The sequence below is a fragment of the Pyxicephalus adspersus genome, chromosome 3, assembly GCF_032062135.1.
Source record: "Pyxicephalus adspersus chromosome 3, UCB_Pads_2.0, whole genome shotgun sequence".
NCBI lineage: Eukaryota > Metazoa > Chordata > Amphibia > Anura > Pyxicephalidae > Pyxicephalus > Pyxicephalus adspersus.
The window spans coordinates 77279611-77304574 of record NC_092860.1 but is presented as its reverse complement, the minus strand read 5'-3'; the positions used below and the strand labels follow the sequence as shown (position 1 = coordinate 77304574).

The following is a 24964-nucleotide window of genomic DNA, read 5'->3' as shown; positions in this document are numbered from 1 at the left end:
CAAGTTATAGAGCCAGTGCTGCTATTTACAGATAAGAACACAGAGGCAGCGAACCATACAGAAAGTGGAACAAATCAAATGCTTTCTGTTCAATTTTGTACACACTTCTAATAAAGGGTGGCTTACCTTCAGCAATTATTCTTCAAAGTACGAGAATTTCTGAATAGGTAATTTGTCATGCCTTGAAGAATATCACCCCAACAATGCCTCTTTCATCTTTCTGATAAATGAAATATTTTCATTCTTTTGAATTGCATTAAACCCACATTTATGTAAACCAAGGAGTAATTTCTGTTTAATCTGTAGTAAATTCTGTGTGGCTCTCAAAATCAAATCTACAATCTTTAGTATTTAAGTGCAGCTATTGCCAGTGTATTTTTCCAATAAAATACTTTAAAACTTTACATTCATTCCAACCATCTTAACTGGTCACCATAAAAAGGAACATTACGCCTAAACCTACTCTGTAGCACTTGTGAATCCCAAAAAAACATTACTTTTGTTAACTTAATAGTAAATGTTGATGTTTTAAATAACAACCCCAGGGGGGCATTTGTCTCTTAAAGATAGATGGATTATTTACTTGTAATTATTGCCAATTAGAATGCTAATGACCACAATTACAGGGGTTTGAGATTGATATGTAAATGAATATTTTCTTTCCATCATTTGTAAATCTTTGGCTCTTGCTGGGCAATACATATGTACATGCAGCACTGCTGCCAAATATATCTGTGAGATTTGAAGCAAAATTGCCCAGCACTGCTCAAATCCATTTGCAACTAAAACATCAATTTTGTTCTCAAATAATCCAAGCTATCTGAATGCCTATTAAAGATGACAGTTACTGATATTTTTACTAGAAGAACATCTTCTACAAGCTCAGTGCTTTGGTTGCATTACTGCAGTCAGTCTGTTAATTTAATACTAAACTGTTGTAATTTCCATAGATATTGACATGTTATGACCGGGAGCCTTGCATTATCCGTAAACTATTCATTAATGTATTATATCTTGTATGCAGAGATTCTTGTAAATAGAGCATTAGTTATGAGCACAAATTCATTTTTATTAATTGTGTAGTATATCCACCCTAAGGCAATTACGTAATAACCGAATGGCTTTTTATAACATTTTGGAAACCATAGTAGAAAATGGAATCACAGCTGGCTCATATTGGAAATCTAACCTGGGGCAACATTGGTACCCTATTACCAAAACAAGAGGTGAGCTTGATTTCCACTTCTAAATGGATCTTAAAAACTCATCCTGCATATTTTGAGTTCATTTTGTTGTTTTTATTTTAAAGAATATATCTGCTTATTGCAGCTTACCAATCCTTAAATAGGTGATCTAATACTTTTTAATTTTTTTAGAACATTTTCAGCAGATTAAGAGAATTCTTCTTGATCTTACTAGAATAGTACAGTGTCATTGTAACTTTACAAGATTTCCAGAAAAAATAAAGAGACAAAGCCTAACAGACAACCGGACTGGTATAGTGCAATAAATGTTTGTTTTTATTTACTATTAGATACACTTTTAAGGAAAGCTTCTGGCCAATCTATAGTGATGGGAACATTTACATATTCTTAGCAAAACATAACAGAACTTTAAAATAAACCCTCACTAACCTCTGTAGGTGCAGTTACTATGAAAGCATGTTGTACACTGCACAAGCCTGGGGCAAAGGAACTCTTGTGCATGTGCTTACACATTGGTAAAAAGCTCAGAGCGGCCAAGACATTAATATTTTTTTTGTCTGGCAGTTTGGTTCAAATTCTTTATCCACCATTATATGTCCACTACTTCCTAAGGAATAAACAGACATTAGCATGCACAGGTATCCTTACCATTGATAATCACTTTGATTATTTCCTAAATAATTTGCACATATCCAACTTCTGGAATTAACACCATCAAAGTTAATAAGGTTATCTCCTTCTATATTTTCATTAGTTCTATGTGTACATAATTCTAAATTGTTTATGCCAGAAGATACCATGAACCAATTTTTTATTTACATAAACTAGCCCAATTATTTTCATTTAGTAGGAAAGAAATCTAAAAAGGGCAAAAAGGTAATGTAAACATGATTATTGCACGATACAATTAAATATTATTGTAAAAGCTTCTCTACGCTTTATGGGTCATTCTCCGGCTCTACTTGTGTTGTCAGCTCTCCAAAATATTTCAACTTCAAAAGCAGTCTTTCATTTAGACTCACAGTGAATATGAAAGGAAAAGAAGATAAAAAGGGAATATGCTTTGATGTGAAGGGGTGGATTCCCATAGTCCAAAAAAATGCCTTCAGGTGCCATACAATTAACGTCCAAGTTGATGCTTCTGTTTGTTTCCATAAGGTGAAGGGTTCAACTGTATAGGAACGGCTTCTGCATGAATCTTATGCCACAAGCTATTTAACTTTACTGAACCAGCATTGCTTTTAACCATATTAGAAAATAATCATGTTTACAGTAAAAGCAAAATAGAAAAGCATTTGACATCTCTCCCTTTAATCAAACAGTGAAAGCACACTTAAAATAAAGGATATATATCAAAGTGCATTAAGGATGCTCTAACCCAAGATGTATCTGAATGACTCCTACATTTGGTCATACACCATCTGTAGTTCATGCAAGAAAATTGCATATAGTAGCTCTGTGGCCATAGGCTGTACCTAATTGACTATCTAAACAGATCTGTATATATCAGTGAGATAGTGGTCTTATTATAGATGGATCACAAGATAAGAATTGTATTCCTTAAGTAAAGATTTATGGATGAGGTCATGTGGATAAGTAACATACTGTATATATGGTAACATTGTTTTCAATACTATGAGTTTTCAATCCTATGAATTTTTATTTTGAAAGGGGAAAGAAGGTGTTATGTTGACGTCCAAATAATAACAAACCTAGAGGGGTTTATCCCCAAAAAAAGCAGAGCACCACCAGCAATGTAGGATCTTTTTGAAGTCTGTTGATTTTGACTTGCTGCTTTCTTGAGAATTGCTCTTAGGTTGTTTATACTTCTGTTTGTTTATTCCAAGTCCACATTTTCCACTTTCTCTTTTAAAAGTTTGTGAAGTTTTTTGGAAAAAAAATAGTTGTTTACTTTGTGCAGTGGTGTTCTGGCTTTCTGCCCTGTCCTAATTTGTCTGACTTCACAGCCTCCCTGGAAATGTGACAAGTTTTTCATACTTGACAGAATGGTCACAACATATTTCTCAACTGCTTTACAAGTAACTAATGATCTCCAGAATACACCACAAACCTTGATTTATTTTTTCAAGTGCTGGGTATTCATTGGCAGAGCAAATTTTGGGCCTGATTTTATCTCACAGGCGATCTTGATGGATGATAAGCAATAGCAAAGTAAAAAGCCAAAAGGTAGATCACCGTACTGTGGGTCTGTGCTTATTTCTGTTTCTCTTTTTTTTAGTTTACACTGTGCCAACATGCTTTGCAGATATTTTTAAAGGAGCAAACCCACAACAGTCCTACAGTTGGGAAAGTGAACAGGGGGGACCACAGAAATGTTATTCAGATAGATAAAAGCATGCGTAGATGGGACTTTTTTACTACATTGGGGAAAAAATTCCAATCTCACACATGCGTGGTGAGATGGGCAACCTTTTCTTCCCCGTATACAGCAGGTTGTGCCTGCACTGTGCAAAATCGGGTGATGTAGCTGAAAGAAGGAAAAATACCGACAAAGATGGTGGCGCTTCCTCCGCTTCAGGACAAAAAAGTATTCCAGGACGCCGCGGGGTCCCATCAAGATCATCTCCGTTAGGATTGAGGGATCAGAGGAATTAAAGGTAAGTTTGAGTTTTAGTTCCACTTTTTACTTTGCTAGGAAGCCAAGAGATGCTGAGGAGTTTTCTGTATTTAATGTTATGCCAGGTCAAAAGCCTTGTCCCACTCTGTACTACTACAGTAGGGATTTAGGGCTGGCAAATGGAAACCACAGCTTTCAGTGGGACCAGGCATCCAACACATACAGACAAGGCTGCCATTAGAAATGTGTGGACTTCATACTAAATAAACTTTATATCCCCCCCCCCCCCCCCCACATCTACAAGTCGCAAAAGTCAAGCTCCCTTGATCAAGGCCCTATACAGAAGTGCCCCTTACCTCTCTTCCCCTTGATGGCAGCCCTGCACACAGAAGTATGCTGAATGCAAAGATCAGAGATACCTGACCTGACCTGATGGTAATCTTTTATTGCAGAATACTGGCAACAGGGCCACTTTAAAATGTAACTCTGCTTTAAGTAATGTGTTTATTACCTTCACGTATTTACCTGGACAAGTACCCTCTTTGCAGATGTTTTGCTTTGTTGCTTACATGGTGCAGTCCATCCTTCTCTTCAAAATCTTCTCTTCCAGGTCCTGGTCCCTGCCTGCATGTGGGACAAAGGGGTTAAAAGACTGTCAATTGAAAGGATTCTGAGTCTTTTAACCCTCTTGGGGGTGGAGCAGGACCCAAACATGAACTAAGTATAATCTAAGTAAAATTTTGATATTATTAGAAAAGATTTTTATTGCAGGTATATTTTATTCATAAATATTATTTAAAAGTACAAAGTAAATGTTACTATACATTAAATGTTTTTATCTTTCACATAAAACTTTCTTTACATTGTTGATTTATGACTACATAAACTAAATATTGGCTGGAACCTCAAAGAACTGACAAGGCTCCTACTTTCCATTGTTATACAAGTTTAAAGAAAGGCAGCCGAGGCATATTCCTCTCACAAGATCCTTTTTGTGGGGCAGCAGGGAAACCTACACTCTTAAAAATGTGAACAAAATAACTGCTGTCCTATTTAAAATGATGATGGCAGGCCCGATAGACACTCAGTGAACTGTACAAGCCCTCTTTTGTGTCAGAAATCAATTCAAGCCCACAGAAGGAAGCAGATATACAACAGTGTTTGGTTTAGCTGAAACTATTCATCTGTTGGCTTAGACTCTCTGCCCAAACTTGATTCAACTGTCAAATTATGCAGTGCTGCCATTTAATGTTCCTTCTGATTATGATACAAACATTGGAAATTTTAAATTGCAGCTACTTTTCCACTTCTGCCAATTCTGAAGATCATCTGTAAAATGTATATTGGAAAGAACATACAAAATATTATATAATGGAATATACATTGAACTTTAATGGACCCCTTATGCTATGTCCAAGTGAAGCTGGAGTTGTTGGAGTTGTAATGTAATGCAGGGGTACATCTGAGCTGCAACCTTGAGAGCACCTACGGTGTGCAGTTCTACTGTTAGCAAGATGTGTCAGTTTATTCTCTATTATCTACTGATAGTTCAATTTAATTATTTGTGAGATACTTGTATACTGGAAATTGTGCTGTGTTTTTATAATTCTGTTTTTACTTTGGCAGAGTTGGACTCTAATTACTATTTATGTTCCGGGCAAGAGAAAAAGATATGGTACATTTTAAGGCAGCGGATATTTATAACTGTTGCTTCCTCCACCTGCTCGGTAATTACAGAGTTGAAAATACACTGGTGGCAAACTAAACTAAATTAAGTATAAACACAAGCAACATCTGGGTAAATGATATAGCAGCCCTGTTGTTTTCTATGAAAAGGAGCTGTTACAAAATATTACCTTTTTCAGAATTGTTTTGTTCAATCTGTTTTTAGAATTTATTAACAGCTTATGTTAAAACATATTGGAGAACATAACTGGTCAACCTTAAAGCTTTTTAAAACTAAATACTGTATATTAGATGTGACTTTGGAGCAGGCTTTGTCCTTATATTCCTAAAGCAGCCCTATAGTTTAAAATTAAAAAAATGCGAGCAGGGGAGTCCTTCATTGCAGAACATGCCCGATTACAATTTTGTAAATACACTCATCTGCCCCCATTCCCTAGAAGGCGCTGCCATCTTCTCTTTCCTTATATTTGGCTATTGATTGGCGGGGCTGGGATGACATAACTTTCGGGAATGAGTTCATCCAATCTTTGGCAGGCCCGAGGGATGTTAGGATACCAAGCATATCCTGACATTGTATACTGAGCTGTGCATGTGCATCCCAGTGATTTTTATAAGGAATTAGCAAACAGGCAGGTAAGTGTGCTATGTTGCAGAAGGGATATTGCCTGTCTTTTCTGCAATAAAGATCTTCCTGCTTTCAAATTTTCAAAGCAGCTTTACTTTTGTGCTGGTGAGAAAGAATGTATGCTTATCTGAGTTTTCTAGTAGGTAGTATAGGGCAGATATAGATGCCCTTTAAACCCTTCCATTACTCTTTAGTTAAGCTAAGTACACACATGCAATATTTGTCGTTGGAAAGGATCTTTCACGATCCTTTCCAACGACAAATGACTGCACGATGCATGAACAAGCTCTGTACATACAGCACCGTTCCGCTTTATGGAGATGCCGCTTCTTCATTCTCCCCTTTACTTGCACCATGATCATTCGCTGATCATCATCCGTGCATCCTCCAGGATGGGCATTCAGAAGATGGATCATGAGCGCTGTACACACCCAAGATTCTCGTCATCAGCCCTGAGCCGATTATCGGACGAGAACCATTGCACGTGTGTACCTAGCCTTAGTCTTCCCAGCAGATTAACAACAAAACACTATATTAACAGTAGAGATAATCATGTACACTTTTTTATATATTTTAATATTTTGAAGTCCTGGTTGATGTTTACAGAGGTACACCCGGCCTGTTAATGAGCAAATCTGGAAAAAAGCACTATATATTTCAACATGGACTGTAAATTATTCTATGCAGTCATTAGGGTACCACCCAATTCTAATCCAACAATTACATCTTGTCCCAACATTAATCATCTTGATATCCACTATAAACAGGTCCATCTCCTGCCCACTTTTTAGTTACAAGGACCAAAGACATTTGTCAGACTGCACACTGCACTTTCCAATTGACATGCATATTAGAGAAGCTAAACAGTGAGTCACCATAGAAAACAGAAATACAGCTGGTGTCTGCTTTCACTAAAAGATGAAGATGAGTCACATTACATTTAAAAGGCCATTTAGAACTTGGGGGAATAGTATATGATTCATATGTGACATATAAGCAAACTATCTAGACATATGTTACGTAAAATCTACAAATACCGCCTAAAATGTCAGCTGAAGCTGTTTAAAATGTGCAGGGTAATGGAGTATTTTCCTCATATAATCACATGCATTGTCCAAACAAATTTCCAAAGGATTCGTATTATAGCCACACATACTAGAATATTTTATTCTTAATATTTAACCTTACTTACTACTGAACTACTGTTTTTATTTTCATGCTGTTAACTAATGTTTGCACAAATATTGGTATTAAATAGGAAAATCAGTAGCCTTTGGCAGTGCACCTAATCCATTTTGACATTTTATGCTTATCCCTTTATTTAGAGATTGCCCAGCACATTTATTGTATGCCTTACGTTTCTATCACACCACAATAATACAAGGCACAGTATACATCACATCAGTGCCATTTCATTGACAGACCACACATTCTTGCATAATCACAACCACACTGGGGCCAGTTTGGGCCAATTAAACCAGAACTAGGCAGATATAAAAAAAAACATTATTGCATCTCTTTAATCACTGATACTTTTTATAAGCCATGAGTTAAAGTGCCAGAAGGTGACCTTGACTTTGTTCAGCTTGTCTTGACAATTAGGCCAATCAGGTGCAGATGTTTTCCTCAACTCTTCAACCTGAGGGGAAGTTTGAAACAAACAAAGGCTAAGGTCAATATTTTTCCTTTCGTTTCTCAGTATTTGTAGCATTGTTGCCAAAAAGTTTTCAGCAGTCTTTCTCAACATGGATTATCCTTAAAATATTTTTCAGGGATTCCCTGCTATAACTACTATATCCATAGCACACAGTATATTAGCTTTGTGGTCAATAGGAAGAATGTCACCCTACCAAAATAAACAACGGTGTGAGTAAAACTGACTGAGAGGCACAAATGGCTCATAGTTCAAGAAACCCCTGGTTGAGAAACACTGATCTATAACATAATTGGTTTAGGTCTGTAAATATGAATATCCGGTGAATGTTTTATACAAATATCAAATATATATTGTTTTAATAATATAAAATGTTAAAAGAACAATGAAACAATAATATTGTTACACTGGCTAATTTGAAAAGAAGATCTTAACTACTAAATTATTATTTAAAAAAAAAATCAGTCCTTTATATTTCTTATTTTCAAATTATTGTAAATGCTTTTTACATTTTACCTGTATACTTAATAACACTACAGGAAAGAAAAAAAGCAAGAAAATGAAATAAAATACAAACTAAATAAAAACTTAACAGAAAACAACTTGAACTCTAGTTTGCCTGACACCAAAGTTATAGAATACTTCAAAGACATGCTTAGCTACAAACTATGCATACAAATTACAGGTTAGCTATCATAAATTAAGTCTTCACAGACATCCAATGCAATTACATTCTATATCTTTTAATTACATGTTCAATTTATTCCTAAACGTAAAAAAAAACTCTTTGCTACACAAGACATTTTGTAATTTAGGGATATTAAAAATTATCTTTTCATTTCAGTGTGCAGCTGTTATGATTTTTTAAAATAGGCTAAAAAACAAAGTCTTGTAGTGTTGGCAAGTGAGGGTACTCTGTACATTATGATCCTAGAATTGTAATTTCCTATTTATGTGATTGGCCTAGCAATTTTCCTAGACATCCACCCTGATGTTGCATAAAGAAATCCAAAAGGAACAGTCGAGCTCCTTCTTGGTGGCCACAGCAGAACCCTGGTGTTATGGAAAGATAAAAAAAATACTTATAAAATATAAAACTAAACCAAAATGAAGTAATAGTATCTTTTTGTTTAACTTGGAAATAGTGTTGCTAGATATAGTCACTGCTCTGTTCTAGGGCCAGAACTGATTTGGAAGAACTGATATGAAAATTCCAAACATCATAAATGATTGCTAAAAAAAATCTGGTGGCGCTGAGAATAACTAAAGCAGCCAAATGCTCCAAAATGATGGGACTCAAATAGCTGTAGAATATATTGCCAATTACAGAAAGAGGAAAATGTATACATTGGTTGGGGGCTAATTTATATGCTTTGAATGTTAACATATTGGAAAATTCACAAATGTTTCATGTAATAAAAATTTGCAGGGTCTCTTTTTTTAACAGAGCAGTCTGGAATTTTAAGGGAGACCATACAATGTTTTATTTTTTTAAATTGTGTTGGTATATGTCCTCTATGGCCGTGCTAACTTTTCCTTGCTTTTATTGGAAGTAGTTCACCCATTAGCTCTAAAAAAGGAATATTTCTGACTTGCCCATTACCCATTAACCTATATGTCTTCTAAAGATTTTTTTTAAGAAAATTAGGTTCAATTATGCAATATGCTTATATTGCTCCATGGAGGGTCTATATACAAAGCAGTGAATCAGTAACTTTTTGCAAAGATTTTTCTAGGTGCACATGTTTTAAATGCCAGTGATTGTCAGATTTTCTGATTTTGAATAGGTACCAGTGGGTTTAAAGATTGCATTTAGGAACAAAGTTTATTAAAACTCAAATACCTCTTTTGCCAAATTGCAGATTTACAAAAATTCCAGTGCATTTTGCTATAAAGAAACGTTGAATTAGTTCTCCACGTATGCATACCCACTGAGGATACCTAAAGCAGAAAAAACCCATAAAATATTAAAATTAAAAAAAGGCAGTTGTCTGTTAACTTATTTTATTACAAGTTTTAATAACGTTGGTCATGGTAAAATTTTTTAAAGTTGCTAAAAAATAATTTGAAAGAAAAAAAATCTTGGTGGTAAAGTTTTTTACATTTAATTTATCCAGTTGTATACCTTGCTGTAATTATAATAATATTATCTTTCTTAAAGCATATAAAAATGTCAAATTTATTATACATACCACAAATGTTCCTGACTACACTTTGTGTTCTCTTTTGTTTATGGGATTGAGCACTCTAGAAGGCTGGGTGTGAAGAATGTGTGTGTCTTTTTTCACTAGCACAACACTCTTCTATTGTTTTTCCATATGACAAAAGCACAATGGGTAACGACATCTAAACACTTGGTTAACAAATTGCTGCAAAGCCTATGGGGTATATTTACAAATAGTAGGTTTTCTACCCTCACTCAAGGTGCATTACAAAAATTATATATAGTGGCATACTGGTTGCCTATTATTTTCTTATGTACCTGTCAGAAGTGGCACCACATCAGTGCTTTTTGCTTTTGATATCAGGCAGGCTGGAAAATCGTTTCATTTTACTTTTGGAAAATGTATGGAAGGGATTCAGAAATACAGCAGGAAATCTCCCAAAATTATAGGGATTCCCCTCTTTGTCATTACCTTCGTAACAGGTTTCCCCAATAAAAGATTTTCCCTTTGTTTTTAGAACAACTTTTTAATTTATACTTTCCTATACTTTTTTTATTCAAAGACAATGGTTGTCTGGAAAAATAAGGGTTACATTTTTCCACGGGTGGCACAGACTATAATAAAAATTTGGCAGAGACCCTTACCCAGTCTACCCAGAACAAGAAAAGAAAGGCTTCACCCGTAGGAAAACATTAATTAAAACCTATTGATAGATCATACAGATATTTATTGGAATTAATCATAAAGGAACCTAGTTACGGATACAGTACCCTATGTATAAAACATCTTTATATTTACATGTCCATCAGTTTGCTGGGACTTATGTTTTAGACCTGCTCACAGTAATCCTACCTCACACTTCCAGGTGCATAGAAGGATATACTCCCAGATAACCATTATGGTTCCTTAACACCACCTGTGAATATTGTCCTACAACAAGTAAGGATATGCAATGCTGATATGCTATTAAACACACCAGAAGAGTCAAACCCTGGCCATTTGCAGACAAGGTTTCCTTTTGATTAAGTAGTGGTTTTGATCATTTTATCAAACTGACCATAAATTGTTCCTTTCCTTTATTAAATATAATTACCCAGTAGTGCAGAACAAAAAGAACCTTGATCAGACAGATCAGAAACATGCTTGTTCAAATACATGTTTTTTAGACCTCTTGATTGTTATAGGTTTGATCAAATTTTGTAGTCTGGCTAAGACAATCTTCAAATATAGAGAGATTGAATGAAAAAAAATTGAAACTGAAGAATTGACTGCTATGTGTGGTTTTATAATCTATTGATTTTTTTGCAGTCGACATGTACATTAAACAAGTGGATCAAAAACAAATTGTTCAAGTTTAGGATCATTTGTGTATGGCTAGTTTAAGACTGGTACTTTCTTCACATTGTTCTGCAGATATAATTGTTAATTCCCCTTGCAAACCCTTATATTATCAATTGTAATATACATTTACCTGATAATAAAAAATCAATAATGTTTGTGGACATCTGAAGATACCTAACTAATTTTAAACAATCATGCTTTTTGTTTTGTCCAGTACAAAACCACTCAATATTCCCACCAAGATGCAAGACTAAATCTATTAGTTCAAAACATATATTTGTATCTGAAACTTAAAAAACACACATCTAAACTTTACTTACTCTGAGATAGTATTGCCATTTTATGTAAAATAGTAATTATAAATACTTAAAAGTAAAAAAAATCTGCAATTTCTTGCAGACAAAAATTATTATTGTTAACTTAACAATAAGTTAAACAATATTTCCAACTTAGAAAATGAAATAGTGTACATATACTGTATGCAAAATGGGCTTAAGCTTTGTAGCCCAGCTGTAAAAATCTTCCTTCCCTCTTTTTAATTAAACAAAGCTAAGTTGATTGTAGATCATCTGTTTTATTTTACTCATCTACTTAATTTGTAAAGCCTTTGTGGTACAGTATTTTACTTTGTAACTTTGCTGGCACAGCTGCACACCACTTGAGATGTGAAAATTGAAGGGTGTGAAGTGGGTCTGATACCTGGAGAAGTGAAAATGACATGTGTTGTTTTGTTAGATTGCAGTGCTAATGCAGCTCACATTCCAGAGTCCTACTCCAAACACAAGAAAGAAGTGAGTGCTTTAGCCAATGTGACTAATTTAAGCTTCATTTTCTGCTCTTTATGTTCTGTATGTAGTAAACAAAATATATCCTAATAATTGTGGTACAGTAGATAGAGCCACTATCGAGATATTTCTGGACCCCACACTAGGTAAACTTTCTGACTCTCCTTCAGCTATGCCTAAAAATCCAGTGTTGCAAAAGCTTTTTTGATCAGTCCTGGTACACAAGTAAGCCCAGTGATGGAAACTCTGTTAGTAGAAATATCAGTAGAGGATGTATCTGTGGCCTGGCCCCTTTCACTATCCAAATGTAAGAATATTAACAATTCTAATATATCCTCTATTTTTGGATTTCCATTGAAATACCATATGGTAATAACATTGTGCATATGTTATAATTGCCCATTTTTTGCTAAGGTATATAGACAGAAAGCTGTTTAGTAAGTGTGTAGGAGTTTGGCCAGTAGGGCTTGTTAGAAGTGAGAGATACATTTGCATGTGGAAGAGAGGTTTCAGTTTGACTGAAGGGTATTGCACACAGGGGGCTTATGGAAATTGGAAATGTAAGATGTAGAGGAAGTTCAGATTTCTTTCCTTTTATTTTAATGGTGACCCTTAAACCCAATCTTGTGTTTTTGTTGGTAGATAGCTCAGTGCCAAGATACATAGCCTGGACATTCCATTCCAACCCATGAAAATTTGCATCCTCAATATTAATGACTTGAGCTTTTCAGCACACACCCTGTTCTTAAAGTTTAATAATCACGTCCTATTAATAGAAATTAGCCTCCACCTATACAAAATATCCTAATAGCTTAAGCTTTAAACATACTGAACACTCATCACTTCAAATAAATACTGTCTAGCAATGTGTGTATTATTTATAGTAGTAAACTGGTCACTATGTTCATAATAAAGTGTACAATCCCTAACTTTGGGTAATTTAGGAATACTTAGTTTGGGGTAGTAATTTAAACATAAGAAAGAGGAACTAATCTCAAAAAATAAAAAAATACACTTCAATCCCGCAGGGCAGTCCCATCTATCCGGGGGTGTCCTGCATCGGGTCCCTATTGTCCCGGCATTCGTCTCGGAGCCGGCGCTTCAGGCCCCGCCATCTTCTTCTCTTCTTCCTGGTTCTTCATCCTACGTTACCCGACCCAGGCCCGAGACCGGGTGAAGTAGGATGAAACAAAAAACTTGCTGATCTCACTGCACATGCGTGATATCGGCAAATGTTTTCTTTGCGCAGAAAAACTCCTTCTGCTCAAAGAATGCACAGAAGGAGCACCCAAGAGCCTCCTGGGATGCCTGACGTAGGTATCTCGGGATGCTTTGCTCTCCCATTCATTCTCGATCCCCTAGGTGATCAAGAATTAGGGTGCGATGCTGCAACCTTTTTTGTTTTTTTTTGTGCAAAGTTGCACTTAAAAAAAAACAAAAAAAACAACAACAGAATTTTTACTTTACATAAAAGGGCTGTCCCTTCCTTTATGTAAAGTGAAATTTCTGAGTTTAGGTACACTTTAAATAAGACCTACTACTTTTCCTACTTTTGGTAATTAGAATATTCATCTGCAAGTGGTGCAGCCTACTTTGCCAAAACTACATTAAGTACACAGTGCATACTAGAGGCTCCAGCACTGATATAAGCTGATCACAAGTGGAAATGAAATGCACTGCAGCCTAAAAATGAAATAGTTGAGGCATTATTTTATTATTTTCTTCGATTATTATTCCAATTCAAAAGTTAAATTAGCTTTGCTTGATGACCTATTGGTGTGGAAGGTGATGTTACTTTTGCTAAAGATTGATCTACACAAACGAAAGAACTCACTGACTTCATGCCTAGCCAATAATGAAAACTGGTCAATTCCCAAGACAAGGGTTGCCAATCCAATAGTTTCATTAAAGTCCTAAGAAATCTCCAAGACTAGAGAAGATAGACTATCATTGGTAACCTGCATGATCCAGCAAACCTGGAATGGATTTCTTAAAAATATTTTGCTATTAGGTGTTGAATGTTTCAATCCTGAACCAGATCTAATACAGGTATGCTTGATCAGCCATGTTCTCCCTGATAAATAAATACATTGAACTGATGCTGTTTAATTTCTTAGCATGTTTATTAATTATTAGTAAAGGAACCTATACCCATTCAAGTACACATATATTTTTTGTCATAGACGTTATTTTTGAACAGCTTGCATGTATATGGGCCTCTACTTACGTGGTGGCTTATTCCATTTAATCCTCTTTACAAACTAACCAGGACAAGATATGTGTGAACAGGGGTAAATTCCTGTATGAAATTTTATGGTTTAGGCACCAATGTTAAATACCTCCTTCTACCTGTCTCCAATCTTGTGGATAGCCACATCTACTGTAATACCGTAATAAATTTCATAGGGCTGCAGAAGTTTTATGTGGCCTAATCTGCCAGTATATAGGCTTCTTAAAACTGCACAAGGATTATTATCTCTTTGTATCAGTGTGCACTAGCTGACACTTAAACACAATGTACAATAAAAAAAAATTCTATACCAGTTTTGTTGTTTGCATGGGCAGTTTCACCGTGGTTGTGAAGGATGTGAGAGGCTCTTTCATGTATAATAATTTGTATTTAGGTTTACTAGTTCTTAAAAAAGGAGATTACTTTTGTTAGGTTTATGTGCTATGATGTGTGGTCAGTTATGTCTGAATCGCTTAGGGTCAGGCAAACAGTGATTTCTCTAAGGGATTTAAGAATGTTAATACTCTGAACTCAATCCTTTTCTAATATACAGTCAGTATCGCCAACTTTTACTGAAATAATCCGTTCAGTAGTCTGACCACCATTCTGTGTGCCATCTGGGATCCTCAAGTGTGTCTTAATCTCCATAATACTACATAGTCCTACATTATATTACTTTTACAGGCTGGTAAAAACAGGGGAAAAAGAACACACATTTGAATGTTTTTCAACTCTGACAAGTTTAACAGATTAACAAATGAAAATTTATAATGCTAGAGAACTTAATGTGAGCATCTTAGACATGCGTAATGTTTAAAGTGTTATGTATTGTATCTGTAAAAAAGATTAACAATGCTTTAAGACACTATGACAAGCCGCCGTGTAAATATTGCTGCTATTTGTAGCTTTTATCTGAACTAACAGAAGGTTGAGTATTTCTGTTTTTGGTAACATATCAAGGCTTATGACTTAAGTTCTCAACTTTTGATGATCCTGTGTCTGTTCCAGATTTATTTTATTTTTCTTAGCCTATAGATGTGAAACATGCAATGGTCCTCTGCTTGTGTAGAAAAAGCACCTTCTTCAAGATTAGAAGTGTTGTATATTCAAAGATGTCCTGCCGAACTCCACTGTTACAATGGGTCTGATTTATTAAAGCTCTCCAAGGGTGGTGAAGATACAAGATACAAGTAATTTGCTATTTGTTAGCAAATGCTTTCAATCCTAGACCAGCTCCATTCCTAGTCTTCTGTATTACCCAGGTTCACTGATGAAAGTGTATCTTCTCCAGCGTTGGAGAGCTTTATTAAATAAGGCCAAATGAGTCAACATGCATTCCAGGACTGAAGTCACTTAGTCATTCATCATTCCCAATTCTTGACCTGTCTGCATGCTTCATTCATTCAATTCCTTCCTTACTGAATCATGTTTGGCAATTTTAATTAAAGAGCAGGTATTTTAATAAAAGTTATAACTTATAATATATTTAAATATTAGAATAGGATAATATTTAATAAAACAATATGATGCCATAAACTGTGCAGTCAGTCCTTATTTAAATAATCCAGAAAATATATTTGGGAATAATAATGTTAGGGCTTTTAATTTGGCAAGTTATATATTTTATTATTTTGTTTATTTGGTAGTTTTTAACATGCTCCTCTATATCCATGTGTATAAAGTTCTAAAATAATTTTAAAATATAAATGATGGATGGCGTTGCATTGGTATATTATGATGAAACTAAAGCTGGATTCATATATTCTCTTTCCCCCGTAATGAGGTCTCGATCTGTCACAGCTACTTACTTCCACCATCTGCAATGATCTACCCAGGCCTTGACTCCACATTTATAATAATTAGGCTCCAATTTCCTGCATGCTCTGAAAAGCTTGTGATATAGCCCAAGGTGCTTCCTGGATCTTGAGCCTGCAGCTGTAAATCAGGGAGGTGGTGCAGTGTTTGGCTTTTTTATTGTGATGATTGAGAGCTTAGGGGTACTGCAAGTCTTCTCAAAAGCAAATATTCAGAAACAATATGGATTCAAAACAAACACACCCACTCCCTCCCTTGTCACTGAACAGCAGTGTTTCCTCTTCAGTAATTAGGGCACTTGTTGAAAAAGCACACTTAATAAATAAGTTAATTGCCCAACTGGCCCTTCTACCCCAATCTGAATGTAGTCAAGTCCTAATTACTTTAGTAAAAATGGATATAAAAAGTTTTGTAATACTTCTAGCAATAACAAGCTTTGTGATCATTTACATTTTGTTATACCCATAAATTATGATTTTTAACACTAGGTAGGGCATTTTTTGAATGGAATATGATTTCTCGAAATATTTATAGCAGGCCAATTCTTGGGCAGTCCTAAGCATTCTGACCAACATGCTAAAATATACACATAGCTGTAGTCTTCACACCTAACAAAGATTTCACCATTGCTGATTTCTGCCTAGGTCCTGCCACCCAAAAACAAATTTAAAAATAATAAAATATAGTGTAATATCAGTGTGATCAAATGAAGAATTCCAGACTTGGTCCTGTGATCCATCATCATTACCCAGTACAGCTCCCAGCTTCCATGCAATAATACCTAAGGCATTAGAGCTGGGTGTAACCCTTGCCTGTGTCTCCTAAACAAAGGACCAAATTAGAAAACTGAATGGAATGTCTTAAATTACAAGTATGTGTTCTTGTTGTGTGGATTTCCAAACATTGCTAATAACATTCACATTGCTTCCTCTAGTGGGCCTCTTTTCAGCAGAATGAATTGAATACTGGGTGAATACATCCCAAAGAAGGACAACCATTGACCCCAGCCATATGGGCAGCTATATCTTTCACCTCTAATTTCACACTATATGAAATAAAGTATTCTGCTTTTTACACAAGACTTTTGAACCCCTAAAATGAAATAATTTGTCCATGGTTTTATCCTTTTAAACAATATCAGCATACATAACATACCTTTAGGCATAATGATATGAAACAATTTTCCATGAACAGGTCTCAGGTCAACAAATGACCTCATTGGTTAGCTGGCATCATAAATGATCATCCGCTCTTATTACAGATTACAGAATCGTGTGTCATCGGCTCAGCCCTCTATGCCATTTTATTTTTGGCATAATTATAGCATACCATAGGACTTATTAAGATGGAACGACTTAAAAGTGTCCTAGAAATACGTACACAGAAAATCAAGAAAAAAAGTCCAAAGAACCCTATAAAAAATGTTTATTATCTAGTTGGTAGAGTCAACAAGCAAATTTTTAAAACAGAATTCAGATTCTTCTGTGAATATATATGATTATCAGAGCACACGGGACAACGTGTAGATTTTTGCAAACCAGTGAATGCAGATTTGCTGCCATTATACTGGTTCATGATTGCTTTTCACAACCTTAAACCTTTGAATAATTATTGTATTAGGGGATAAATTAAGCATAAAAGAAGCATCTGATTTTAATAGCCAATGTCATTTACTTGGGCAAACCTCATTCACAGGAAAGCAAAGTAATAAGTGAATGATCGAGAATGACCAGCATGCACCCCTATGGAGTAGAGCACTGCGGGGTGCTGCTTTCTCCTGCTTCCCACTCCCCTCCTCCAAGGAAAAGAATAGTGGTGTGAACAGAACAGCACTGGTTCATTCATCAATCACTGTAAATGATCACAAAAGATTGTTTCCAGTGACAATTATCTGACATCCATCGGACATTTCTACTGTCAACCAATTTGTGAATTGTGAATGAATGAACTGTAACATACCACAACAGACCAGAATTTGCATCTGGACTATTTTGCTAATGCAACAGTTTTGGTGAGCTGCCTACCCTCCTATTTTGTGATACTTCCCCCACCTCCTAGATTGTAAGCTCTTCGGGGCAGGGTCCTCTCCTCCTCCACTGTCAGTATCTGTATATGTCTGTCATTTGAAACCCCTATTTAATTTACAGCGCTGCGTAATATGTAGGCACTATATAAATCCTGTTTAGTAATAGGTACCAGCCTTTTGCAATCCAATATACAGCAAAACTCAGATTAGCAAAAGAAGCAGCACAGGAGCTAGCCAGTTGAGCTGCAGTTCTAATGTGCTAACACATCATATGATGCTAGAAGCAAAGAGCAGATAAACCGAGTGAGCTAATATTCTGGTGCTTCCTTGCCTTTGGTGAATCACAGGCAGGGGAAGGAATAATACCTAGATGTATTATTTAAAGCGAAAGTAAACTGAAAAAAAAAAACTCACCTTAATCCTTGCAGATCAGTCGTTCCCTCTGGAACATTCCTGGATCAGGTCCCACGTCCTCCTGATATCCTTCTTCGTCCCAGCGCAAAGGAAGTGCCGGGCGCGGTCATCTTCCTTCTTCTTCCTATGTCACCCAATGCGTCCTATTCACACTGCGTAGGTGTGAGATCAGATGATATAGATGAAAAAAAAATAAAAGAGTACCGACCTCACGGTGCATGCATGAGATCTGCATTTTTTTTTTACCCCATGGAAGAAGAAGCTCCTTCTGCGTATGCCTGACCTTGAGCACACAGAAGCCTTCGGGGATGTATGCCCCGTGGCAATCAAAAAAAAGGGAGGGGCATTTAAATAAAAAAACAATGATTTTGAACCCTTTTCCCCCAAAAAAGAAGGTCATTTTTTACCTTTTATAAAGGGTTGTCTACCCTTTAATGTACGGTAAAAATTTTAGTTTAGGTCCCCTTTAACTGTAGTAGAAAAACAGACAACCTGCCACACAAGGCTTTTCTTTGTGAGAAAAAGAAATCTCAGAAACATATGTACAGAAATGCATATGCTTTGGCATGTAAAACAGCTTCCTCCTTGTTTATTTAGCTGTTTACACACTTGCACTGCCTAGTTAAATAAGTCTGGTATATTATGATGGTAATACTTGTGCTCTTTTGGCACTGCTGCCATTAGATGGACTATATAATAAGTACTCATTTTTTGTTATTCTGCTTCAAAACTTTAAGATTTTAAATTTTATACTTAGCAATAAAATTGCTAAACAGTTCGCTTTTATTTGTGCCATGTCTCATTCTAATTCTATAAATAAGTAACTTCCTTTGTTCTGTGAGGAAAGTATTCAACAATTAGGCTTCCTTTACATGTAAATTTATATAGCCTTCTTACATAACTAGTGAGCTCATAACACTCTGAACCTGACTAGTCTTTCCTCCCTATTTCCTGCAATAATCAAGAGCCAGAACAAAATTGTATCACATGCAGATGATTTATTCTGCATGCTTCATGGATTCCTCCTGTCTACTTCCCTGCAGGGTGCTCCCCTTCACCCACTGCCACCTGTGCCCCTTTCATCTGTCTAGCTAATACTGTCCAGCAGGCTTATGTGGTCTTGTCATATCAGATTGACACAGCATGGGGGCAGAGAGGGCCTTTGGCTATTCAGTTAAAACACCTTTATGTGTTATTCCTTTCATACTGTGCCTCATTATTCCTGACAGTATGTCCTGCCACATATTTCCCTACACATATGGGAATAAGCCTGACCTCTTACTTTTGCATATAATATATCCAAAAAGTGTAGTCTGTGAATGTCATGTTTAAATAGAAGAAAGCATCTCCAGGTGATATGAGAGAATGAAATAGAAGATGATTTTAATATTTAATGTGTTAAATTACATATAGCGAGTTATATTATGCTGAAAATGAAACTTTCTGAACCAGGAGGTATCAGCACAAAGGTACAAACAATGGAATTTTCATTCTTCAAAAATAAAGTATTGCCTACACTTAATCCAGAGCCAGGAGGCTGAATTTCAGATTTTATAACTAGAAGATCAGTATTGGAGACTTAACACTAAACCTCCCTGTAACACTTATACTAACTGCCCCTGTAACACTAATCCACCCTGTACACCTAAAATCTAATTCTAAATATTGCTCTAAATCCTAACACCAATCTTTTCTATGACTCTAATATTGTCCTCCCTGTATTTCTAATTGTAATTATTACATTCAACATTAGCGCTAACTATTCCTATATACCTAACACTAACCCTCCCTTTAATCCACCACTCAACTTTCAAACTCACCATCTCTGCATCTCAAAGACTAACCCCCCCTCCCCCTGTAGCTTTATTTCTAACCAACTCCATTTCTTTAAAGCTAACCCTTCTTATAATCATCCATGTAACCCTAATACTAACCTTGTTTTCCTACAACTATCCCTTTTTCTTTTTTTGTAACTTTTACTTCACTTACTGTGTTGGTGACTAACACTGAATGCACTGAAGTCAGAGACCAGGAATATTCAGTCAAACAAAAGACTACATTTGGTTCCAAAAAGTAGTGATCGTTTAGTTATGTATAGTCTAAAATCAAAGCATCAGTTTGTATTTGGAAGCACAACATAATGGAAATCATGAATTCTTTTAGTAATTATAACAAATCCCAATACTTGAATTCTGTTTATTACTTTCTTTGTGTCACAACATCCATTTACACAACCAAGTTTAGATATATTGCAATATGTAAGAATTTATTTAGTGTAAAACCATAGCAGCAATAGTATAAGTGCCGTAGTATTTACAAGATTGTTCAATATAATAATGCTAATAATAATAATAATACTATTAGTAATAACACACTTTTTACAGCACTCATCCAGCATTGTATAAGCAGTGTATAAAAAACAAAACACTCATGCTAACAATATGTACTTAGTATTCAATGGTGTTGCAATAACTTGAAATACTGAACATTTTTTTTTATTGTGAAACATATTTGACCACTTTGCTAATTTTAGTTGATTGCTGATGATCCATCTTAGTAGATGTAAGCTGCTTATACATAGGATTTTTCAGATTAACATGATGGCCCAGTGACATATTCTCTTGCAGAATCCAGTGCATAAATATATCTTGCCTTGGATAGAAGTCCTAAAACTTTGAAAACAAAAGGAATCTTTAGCAATCGATCAATAATTTGATCACTGGAGGCTGTACAAAACAAGCCTCAAAAAAAAATCAGCACTGGTTTTAACAAATAAGCAGTAGAATTGGAGTTAGGGACAGGCCAAGTCAGCAACTTGTGCACAAAGAGATACCAGGAGAGCAGACAGTAAATGGAGAAACAAGCAAAACTGTCATGAAAGTAGAGAAGCAGATGAGCAATAATCACAAATGAGTGAAGAAACTAGCTATTTTGGTAATGTGGATCAACAATCAATAGGTCTCATTTATATTGCTGGAAACTTTTAGGCAGTGGGGCCTGGCAGTAAATAAAATAGACTTGCCCCTGCTAGAAAATTTGCCTGCACAGGGTGAGTTTCAGGGAATGATTTTGATGTGCAACATTGTGCATGTGAAGGTGATAATTCAAGAATCTGATTGTTAAACTGGTATGATCGTGCTGACATTATTGAGCTGCATGGCAAGTACTTTGATTCTTGATTTGCTTTTCCATACAAGAACATCAGATGTGTCCACTTTATTTCCTGAACAGTAAAGCAGTTCCATTCAAAACTGAAGTTTTAGTGTAAAGAAGATGACTTTTGTACTTTTCAAAACTGACATTGTTAACCACACACAATCCCTTGACTGTTTAAAGGTGGACTTGAACTGAAAGCGTAACTATCCTTAAAGAAAAAAAAAACTCTTATCTTTACTTCTGCAGAGCCCGTATTCCTCAGGAGCTTTCCTTAATTGGGTTTTACCAGGCACCCGGCACAGAGGAAGTGCTGGGTGCCGCCATCTTTGTACATCTATCTTTTTCTGGTTACATCACCCAATCTTGCACTGTGGAAGCCAGAGATCAATTGATGTAGCCTGCTGTAAATGGGAAAAAAAGAGTGCTGATATCATTGCGCATGTGTAAGATAAGCATTTTTCCCCCTAACAGGAAAAAGCCCCTTTTGCACACCTAAAAGCTGCGGCAGTAAAGACAGCAGGGGCAGGCTTCCACCCTTTTTTTTAAGTGTTCAAAGGAAAGAAATAAAAATCATTTTTACTTTATTTAAAAGGGTTATCTACACTATTAAGTACAAATGTTGGTGATAAGTCTGCTTCAAAATGCATCTGTGCAAAGTCTGTGTAAATTAACAAAACACTTTCAGCTGGTACTTACATGTTGTTTTAGTCAAATCATAAGGCTATGAATTCTTATTGAACCCATATGAATGTGATAAGTGGATAACAAGCCAAGCACCAGCATGGTCAGATAGGAGAAAGGGAGTAACATGTTTATTATAGCCTTAAATACTGGCTGAGCCAGTCCCCTTAACACCACTTCCTTGTCACTTCCCTTCTGTGGTGGAACAAAGCACTGGAGGACCGGGGGTAAAATATGCATAAGCAACAATGAGGAATAGCAGCAAATAAGCAACAAGCTTGCTTTGTTCTGTGTTAAGCTTGTATTGTCATCAGGTCACTTCCTCATATTTGATGTCTTTATGCCTGCTGTGTAAAGGAGGCACCAAACATATTCTCAAATAGGAGCCAGGAGACACAAGCTGAGTTACTTGGGTTACCAGGGAGCCTATTTAACACAAAACTCAAAGCTTTTGTAAATGGTACAGGAAGAACCATTATGGCTATAAATCCCCATCACTTGTTTGATAGGGAATAAAGCGATATAGGTGGCTGAAAATATATACCATGGTCATTAATTTTTGTAGCACATATTGGTTGGCCAAGTTCTGTATACATATATTTATGTATATTATCCCTTGTGTACCTAAGAACTCTGCAGGCTGAGGGTTCATGTTGGGTATTAATGATAAGCAGCTGGCATATTTACTGGCTCTCCTTGTAGGCCTAGCTTAGAGATAAGTTGTCAGAAATAGATGTCTGATGGTGCTTGAAATGTACTTGCACGTCTGGCCTCCCTCTAGCGTCCGTGGCCAGCACACTACACAGCAAATTGGTATTTATCATCAGTAGCAGTTCACTCTCACTGAGTGATACATCAGATAAAACCCAGTAGCTTCCTCTGGTTTGTTTTTAGACACAAGTGCTTGGAGAGTTCCTGTACTTTTCCAGTGTTTTCACAATTTCCCTGGAAAAGTTTATTGTTCTGAAGAAAGCTGCACAGCAAAATAAGTCCCGAAGTAGCATGAAATGTACTATTTGGCTGCTGTTCCAGACAAATATCCTTTTGTCTCATCAGCTGCTCTAATTACACTGAAACCTTTCTAAAAATATTTCCTGTCATAGTAGGGATCTTGGTATTGGAATTACTGTAAACAAGTATTGTTTTCCTTGCTGTTGTGGTGGCCTGAATTAGCATAATGTTATCACAGATGCAAAGTTCACTTTCGTTCGTTTTCAAAACAAATGTAAATGAGATGTGATAGAAACCTTGGAAAAAAGCTTCCCTAACCATGTGAGAACTGCATGACAACATATGACAACATATTTGAATGTGGATGTGGTCAAGGGGAACAAAACTCAGAGCAAGATCTCCTTGTCTTTCTTTCCCATATATATATATATATATATATATATATACCGTATATATATAAAACTATATAAGTATAAGTATATACTTATACTATAAGTCCGCTTTGGAATAAGTCCAACTTGGTATAAGTACTGTTTGGACATGAAACATTTTGCTTGGTATACAACCTTTGTGCTAGATCTTGTATGGGTCATAATGAGTCATACCACCATGCGCTACCCTTACTTACCTCTCTCGAGACAAAGCCACGACTGCCCACAAGGGTCAGTACGCCAGTTGCTACCATTCAGTGAACAACCCGCGCTATAACTCTCTGTGAATTACATAACTTCTCCTCCTCCTCCCTTCTCAGCACCATCCTAGTAGGCACTCCACTCTTCTCAGCAAGGTAAAGGGAGGTTACATGTTCATTTATTCCATCTAATTGCTTTTGTATTTATGTATTTTAATATTAAGCAGTGTTTAAATTATTTTCTACAGCCCCACCAATGAATAATATGCCAATAACAATAGGATTTTTTTTTCATGGGAACGGATTAATCATTTTTCTCCCCCTATTTATTTCTTTTGGGAAAAATTTGTTTTGTATAAGTCCTGTTTGGTATAAATCAAAGGATCTGGAACAGATTAAGGACTTATACCAAGGTACCACTGTATACACATACACACGGGATCGTTTGCAATGGTTCAGTGTCAGCACAGTCCAGTAAAGCAACGTAAAATGCTAGGTTTGAGAGAATTTTAATCTGCCTTTTTAAGCAGTACCTCTCTAAACATAGAATGACATATTCTCTCTTTAGAGCTAAAGGTCCAGCTGACCTAATTTACCAGCTTATTTCAGGGAAAACATGGTTCATAGGATTGGATATCCACCACACCCTGCTCATGTGGATTCCCAATGAAGTCAGTCATACTGCATGTTTTTTTTTTATCTCAGATAGGTATAGATCCTTACCCCAGGGACACTTTGGCTTCACCTTGAGCAGGATATTTAAGAAATTTCCCAGCCACTCCTGACCAATTTTACTAATATATATACCTCTCTCTCTCTCTCTCTCTCTCTCTATATATATATATATATATATCACAAATTATTTAAGACTTGTGACTACAATAAACTTGGGGGTTTACAAACTTCAAGTTGATTTGTTGATTTATTGATCCACAACAAAAATACTGTCCTCTAGGTCATATGGTACCATTTTCCATTTGCCCCCAGACCAATATCTTTGGATAAATATATATGGATATTT

The 24964-nt window shown here is 35.9% G+C and overlaps 2 long non-coding RNA genes across 2 annotated transcripts; both read right to left on the bottom strand.

Annotated features, from left to right (window-relative positions):
* Nucleotides 1–7591: 7591 nt before the first annotated feature.
* Nucleotides 7592–18630, bottom strand: LOC140327747 (uncharacterized). The gene is made up of 3 exons (XR_011920099.1): nucleotides 18525–18630; nucleotides 9592–9689; nucleotides 7592–7733 (listed from the first exon to the last, which is right to left on the bottom strand). It is a non-coding gene; the product is annotated as an uncharacterized lncRNA (long non-coding RNA).
* Nucleotides 18631–20706: 2076 nt separating this feature from the next.
* LOC140327746 (uncharacterized) lies at nucleotides 20707–22049 on the bottom strand. The gene is made up of 2 exons (XR_011920098.1): nucleotides 21919–22049; nucleotides 20707–21196 (listed from the first exon to the last, which is right to left on the bottom strand). It is a non-coding gene; the product is annotated as an uncharacterized lncRNA (long non-coding RNA).
* Nucleotides 22050–24964: the final 2915 nt, after the last annotated feature.